This window comes from Peromyscus eremicus, chromosome X (assembly GCF_949786415.1).
Source record: "Peromyscus eremicus chromosome X, PerEre_H2_v1, whole genome shotgun sequence".
Classification (NCBI taxonomy): domain Eukaryota; kingdom Metazoa; phylum Chordata; class Mammalia; order Rodentia; family Cricetidae; genus Peromyscus; species Peromyscus eremicus.
In genome coordinates, this window is record NC_081439.1 from 96,866,594 (window position 1) to 96,873,737 (window position 7,144).

The window sequence follows — 7,144 nt, forward strand, 5'->3', positions numbered from 1 at the left end:
TTCATAATAATCATATGCATGTATTAAATTACTGAAAAATGAATTTGGTAAAACATACTCATTTAAAATGTCATAAAATTCACAATCATCTTCCATGATAGACAGGAAAATAATCCAAGAAACACAAAATTTTGGCAAGAGAGATTACCACAAAACATCATACAGATGTCAGAAGTGTTATTTGTAATACTGTGAACACTTTACAGAAATAGATTTGATAACTTAAATGAATTATACAAATACATTTTAATACATCTAGTTTGGGGAGACACATAATAAAGATAAAATCACTCTTTAAACATTAAAAAATTAGAGCATTTCCTTAGAAATTTATAGACAGTTAAATATCATCAACAATTTTACACAATCTTTTGTAGAAAATAAAAAATTGGGAATGGGAACACTTATCATTCCTTCTTATGAAGGTAGCATTACTTTGCCCTTAAAACTTGGTAAAAAACAGTATAGGAAAAAAACAAAACGTCCACAAAAACACGACAACAAAAAAGACTCAAATGACATCGTTTTTACTAAATTTTTTTATTCATTTTACATACCAACCACAGATCCTCTCTCTTTCCTCTTTCCACTCCCTCCAGCCTTCCACCCAAACCCATCCCCCATGCCCTCCTCTGAAAAGGTAAGACCTTCCATGGGGAGTCAGCAGAGCCTGGTACATTCAGTGGAGGTTGGTCCAAGACCCTCCCTCTGCATCAAGGCTGTGTAAGTTGTCCCATCATAGGTAGTGGGCTCCAAAAAGCCTGCTCATGCAGCAAGGATGCATGACATGAACAAATGTGATTCACCAACATAGAATTAGAATTATCTACCACAACAATTGGGTTTATTGTGGGAATATAATGCTCATCCATTAAAAAAGAATAAATCTATGTGAGCTGCAATATTAAGAGACTAAAGAGGGAAAATTATTGTCATATCAATTGATGAAGAAAAGTTATTTGACAAAATGTGATGCCTGCTCATAATAATTCCCAGAAACCCCAGAAAAGAGAACTTTTCTAACTTGATAAATTAATAAAAATTATACAACTGGTGTCATAGTTACAGAAGAATATGTCAAAGAAACATAACTGCTGTTATATTCTAATTTTGCATAGTACTGGAAGTGTTACCTTGTGCAGTTAAGTAAAAGGATGGAGAATGTAGGAGTTGAGGTACCTGTCACCAGCCCCTACCCAGGGTTCCTTAAGAGAAATGCTTCTAGGAGAGAGGGAAGATTTCTATAATAATTTCATACACACAGGCAAATGCTCTTCATTCTATGTGCTCTTTACTGTTGTGTTCTTTGTTTCATCCATCTTTATTCTTCTCTATTTTTCTTCTCTTCATTTGTATTCTTCTACCCATTACAAATTCCCAAGCGCATATATGTATAACACACACACACACACACACACACACACACACACACACACACACACACATATATATATTATATGTATAATATCTCTCCATTCATTAGTAACTTATTACTAAAAACTGCAAAGCAACTCTCAGGGCAAGCATTCTGAAAAGAGTCACACTTGGCAAAGACTTGGTCAGCTTAATTGGTGACTGAAAACAGCTGCAAATTGTAAAATTTTCTGGTTCATCTCTTAAAGGGATAGCTACAAGGGTACAAGGGAAGAAACTAAACAAATAAGAGATTTAAGGAAAAGGCAAAGAATACGTGTACTATTCTATATTTCTTAAGTGTGGTTAATAATACCTGGACATGGTTAGTCAGTTAACAGCCTTTTCCTATTAATCACCTGAATCTCAGGACCTAAACAGTCTACTGAGTCTAAAATCTTGCATTAAAGCCTGGTGTAGAAGTATATGCAAAGTGTTAATTGCTTTTTGAATCAGAGTGGGGAGGTGCCAGTGGAGGAAGCTTAGGGCAGCATAGGTGCTATTGATCTCTTGAAGGACTATGATATACCAAGGCCAGACGCCTGCACTATCACTTCTAGTTTGCTATAATTCTTTTGAAGGATTTTGATCCAACAAGGCCAGGCACCTGCTATTCCACTCTGTGAAACTTTCACAAGGACATTTCATTTGGCCAATTTGCCTTTTTAGTGACTGAGGATGGAGAACAAGACTTCTAAGTGTCTACAGTCCACATGGAACAATAGATATAGTTATGAAGCGTATTTTAGTATTTTTCTATTTATCAAACTTATACAGTTAAATGAGAAAACATCTTCTTGACTATCCACAATTATGTGTGCTCATAAGACTGAGATGTAATCATGAGAGTACATGTACACATTACATGAAAATGCATGGTAATGGGGAGCTATCGTAGCTGTTATTGCACAAGAAACAACAGGTGGGAGCAACAGTATTGAGAGTCAGTGGCCAACAAACCCTTGCTTGAACAGTGTACTCCATCTGAGAGACTGGTGGGTCGACCTGATGAACACTAGTTGTCACCTGCTGTATACTCCCATGGCCTTTTGCTGCCAGCACCTCTCAATAGAACATACTAATGGGAGAATCGAGAAATTAGCTAAACTCTAATGGTATTTCTTGATTGTCAACTTGGTGGGATTTAGATTTACCATGGAAACCTCTTTCCTAACATGTCTATGAGAAACTTTTAGACTGGGCTAATTGTGGTAGGGAGACCTATTCTAACTATAGGAGACACCATTCAGTGGGCTGGGGTTCTGACTAACTCAAAAGGAGAAAGGCAACTCAGCTCCAGCATTCATTTCCCTCTCTGCTTCCTGTCTATAGATACAAAGTGACCTCTTACATCTAGTTACTAGTTACTGCTACCACGACTTCTCTGTCATCATGATCTGTGCCCTGAAGTGATGAGCCAAATAAACCAATCCTTCCTTAAACTGTTTTTGTCATGTATTCTGTTACAAGAATTGTAAAAGAAACTAATACACTATTTCTTTTTGCAGAAAACAGAATAATTTCAAGGTAAGTTCGCTAGAGTCTACATAAATGTCCTTCTACAATCAATATAAAAGATTAAAATTCTTTTGTGTATCTTATGTATTGGCAATAGTAGATGGAAATCAAATAAAAAGCAATATTTATAATCACTCAAAAGTAAAATTAAATACTTAGAGTTTAATTCAGTAGACATATAAGCTAAAAATATTGATAAAAACAGAAAAAACATACATAAATTTAAAGGCATACAATGCTTACAAATTAAAAGATTCGATATAGAAAAGATGTAATTTTCTAACAATATATATATATTAAGTACAATTCATATAAATATCATAACAATATTGTCATAAAGAGATTAATGAAAGAAAATAAAATATGGAGGCAGAATTATTTATATAACTGAAATAATTTTGTCTTCTACTTGATCCAATCTACTGATACAGCTTTCCTCCTGAGTTTTCTTTTCAATTCCACTTAATTTTTGCTCATTTTCTTCAGTATTTCTGTCTCCTTCCAGAAATCAGTTTTCAAATCCTGAATTTTCTTCATCATTTAATTCATCATTTCATTCATTTCATTTGTATTTGTTCAGTAGTATGCTTCTTGTGAAAGTGTAGAGTTTGGTGCATATGTGTTTAACATTGTTGTCTCCTTAGTCTATTAGTCTTTGAACAGAATGAAGTTCTGTTTATCTCTTCTGATTCACTTTAGTTTGAAGTCTATTTTGTCAGATATTAGGAAATTGTTCTAGCTTGTTTGTTGGTCCCATTTTACTTGGGATAGTTTGTTCCGCCCTTTCCCTCTTAGATGGTGCCTGTCTTTGAAGATAAGATGGGATTTGGGTAGAGATAGATTTTGGTTTATGATCCCTTCCACTAACCACATGTTTTGATTAGGCAGTTGAGGCTAAATGTGTGTGTTGTGTGTTTGAGTTTTTATTGTTGTTTTTTGCTGTTCTTAGTTTTATCTCATAATTTCATAGTTATAGCTGTATTTTCTTTCTATAGCCTCTTGGCTACGCTCATTCCTCTCTTCAGTCCAAAGTATTGCTTCCAGTATTTTCTGTAGAGCTGGTTTGGTGTATACAAATTTCTTCAGCCTATTTACCTCATGGAAGGCTTTTTTATGTCTCTTTCAACTGTGGCAGATAGTTTTGATGGGTACAGTTGTCTGGGTTGACATCTGTGCTCTTCTGGAATTTGGAGTATATTGCTCAAGGCGCTTCTGGCTTTCAAAGTTTCCACTGAGAATCAACAGTCAATCTGATGGGCTTTCCCCTTGTTTGTGTCTTGTCTCTTGCAGCTTTCAATACCTTCTTCATTCTCTGTATTTAGAGTTTTGGATAAAATATGTCACAGGGAGTTTCTTTTCTCATCCTGTCTGTTTGGTGTTCTGTGTGCTTCTTGATTCTGTGAGGGTTTGCCTTTCTGTAATTTGGGAAAGTTCTTCTATGATGCCATTGACCTTGAAGTCTTCATATTCTATGCCTATTGTCCTGGCTAGTTTCATGTCAGCTTGACACAAGAGTCATCTGAAAGGAGAAAACCTCAACTGAGAAAATGCTTCCACATGATCCAGCTGTAAGGTATTTTCTTAATTAGTGATTGATTGTGGGATGGGTCAGCCCATTGTAGGTGGTACTATCCCTGGGTTGGCTGTTTTTGGTTCTATAAGAAAGCAGGCTGAGCGAGACACAAAGATCAAGCTGGTAATCAGCACCCCTCCAGGACCTCTGCAGCAGTTCCCGCCTCCAGGTTCTTACCCTGTTTGAGCTCCTGTCCCAACTTCCTTCAGTGACTATGATGGGAAACTATAAGCCCAATAAACCCTTTCCTCCCCAACTGCCTTTAGGTTATAGCATTTCATCACAGCAATAGAAATACTATGATGCCTATAATTCATCAATTTTGCCTTTCTATAGTGTTCTAAAGTTTTACACAGACATTTTGTCTTTTTATATTTTTTTATATTCTTTGGTTGTGTGGTCCAATGCCTCTACTTTATCTTTAAGTCCTGATAATCAACTTTCTACTTGATCCATTCTATTTGTAAGGTTTTCCCCTGAGTTTTCTAAGTGAATTATTGTGTTTTAATTCCATTTTCATTTCAGCTTGAATTGTCTTTACTATTTCTATGTCCTTACTGAACTCAGTTTTCAAATCCTGAATTGTCTTTTTTATTTCATTCAATCATGTATTTGTGTTTTCTAGGATTGCACACTGGAGTTAATTTCTATCCTATTTCAGGCCATTGATATGTTTGTTTCTTCTTAAAACTCCTCAAAGTATTTGATCAGGTTCATGATTGTTCTTTTAAATTTTGTGCCCTGGGGTTAATCTAGATAATTCTAATTGAAGAACACTTCTGTAGTACTAGTAGGTTTGGGGAGGACATAGCATCTTAGCCTTTCATATTGTTTGTGTTTTTGTGGCATAACCTGGTTGTGTGGAATATATTCATTGGCTGGGTGTCTGATGTGAGATTCCATCCTGCCTCAGTTGAGTGAAAGTTTGGTTCTGCTTATGAAGAATGGTAGGCCAGTCCTTCAGATATGTGGTGTAGAGTTTGATTTGAAGAATTGGGTAATTCCAATTCAGTGATAACAAAAAAAGCATGGGAATATGACTACTGGATGGGTCTGTCTGGGTGTTTAGGCTGAGCTGCCAGAGGTAGACCTGGGAGTGTGAGGATGGTACAGAATGCAGGAATCTGGGTCACTCACTAGACTGTACTATTGTTTAGGCTGCACAATCCAACTGAAATCTGGGAAGGTGAGGATATGGTGCCATTGAGTTGGAATCTGGGTTACTCCCTGGCTGGGTTGATGAACAAGTTAAGAGACCCCAGCTTTTCTTGGGAGTGTGAGGGGAATGTTGAAGGGTCATTTACCAAGCTGGGCAGGCGTACAGGCTAAGCAACCTTAGCTAGGCCTTCTGGGAGTATAAGGACAACACTGGAGAGTAGGAATACAGTCACTCACCAGCGTGAGCTGGTGTATTCAGCTGTGTAACATGAGCTAGCACTGAGAGTGTTAATCTGTTTTCTGAGAATTCCATGTATGTAAACACTGTACTATAATCATCCACTTTAAATCCTCCCCTATCCTCCCCAACACCCCTCCCCCAACGTCATGCCTTTTCTTTGATAACCCAAACTTAGTTCAGTTATTGCTGCCCATATATGCATGGGTACAGGGCCATCCACTGGAACATGGAAAACCCTCCAGTGGCCACGCATATATCCAATATATATTTTTTAATTTCTTATTCTTTTTATTTTATGTGCATGTGTGTCTTCCCCCATGTTTGTCTGTGTACTATATGTGTGCCTCATGCTCACAGCTTCCAGAAAAGGTCACTGGATCTCCTAGAATTAGAGAGTGTTGTAAGCTGCCCTGTGGATGTTGGGAATTGAGCCCTATGTCCTCTGGAAAAACATCCATTACTCTTAGCTGCTATCCCATCTCTCTAGCCCTTTCGAAATTATTTAACAGGCAAAAATACTTTTTGGTGATGACAGAAAGCAGTATTTTCCCTTTGGGGAGCACCAACAAGACAGGAGAAAGCATATATCACTTCTCTAGAATAGTGGAAATGTACTTTGTTTCAATTTAGAGGATATTTATCTCCATATATACTTTTGTAAAACTCATTTACATGTCATTTGTGAGCACAAGATGACTCAAATATGATGGATATTTCCTATCATTTGTGTGGTCTTATTTAAAGCACTATAAGCTAAATGTATACTTTTACTGTTCTACTTTCAATTTAGATCAGCTGAATAGATACTGTGGGTAATGTTAGGAAATAGTATGGGTCCAAAAACTTTGGTATAGCTAAAATCTGAAACAGAATTTTAAACTAAGTTGATTTTCTACATTAAAAATGGAAAACCAAACTGGCATTCTTTCATGACAGATTACTGGATAACACTAAGGAACAAACTTCAGTTTTTAGTCAGTCATTCTAATTTTCATAGTATCTATAAATTTTAATTTGTAGTCATTTGTGTGTAAGGTTGTCAGAAGTATGTAGAACATGGCTCAAATGTAGACAACTATAAGATAAGTAGATATCACTAAGTAGTGTTTCATGCAAGTTTCTAATTTTTTATTTTATTATTTCACAGTGTATGGGTATTTTGCCTGCATGCATGTCTGCATACCACATGTCTGATATGCCCATGGAGTCTAGAAGACAGTGTTGGATCTCTACAAATTGGA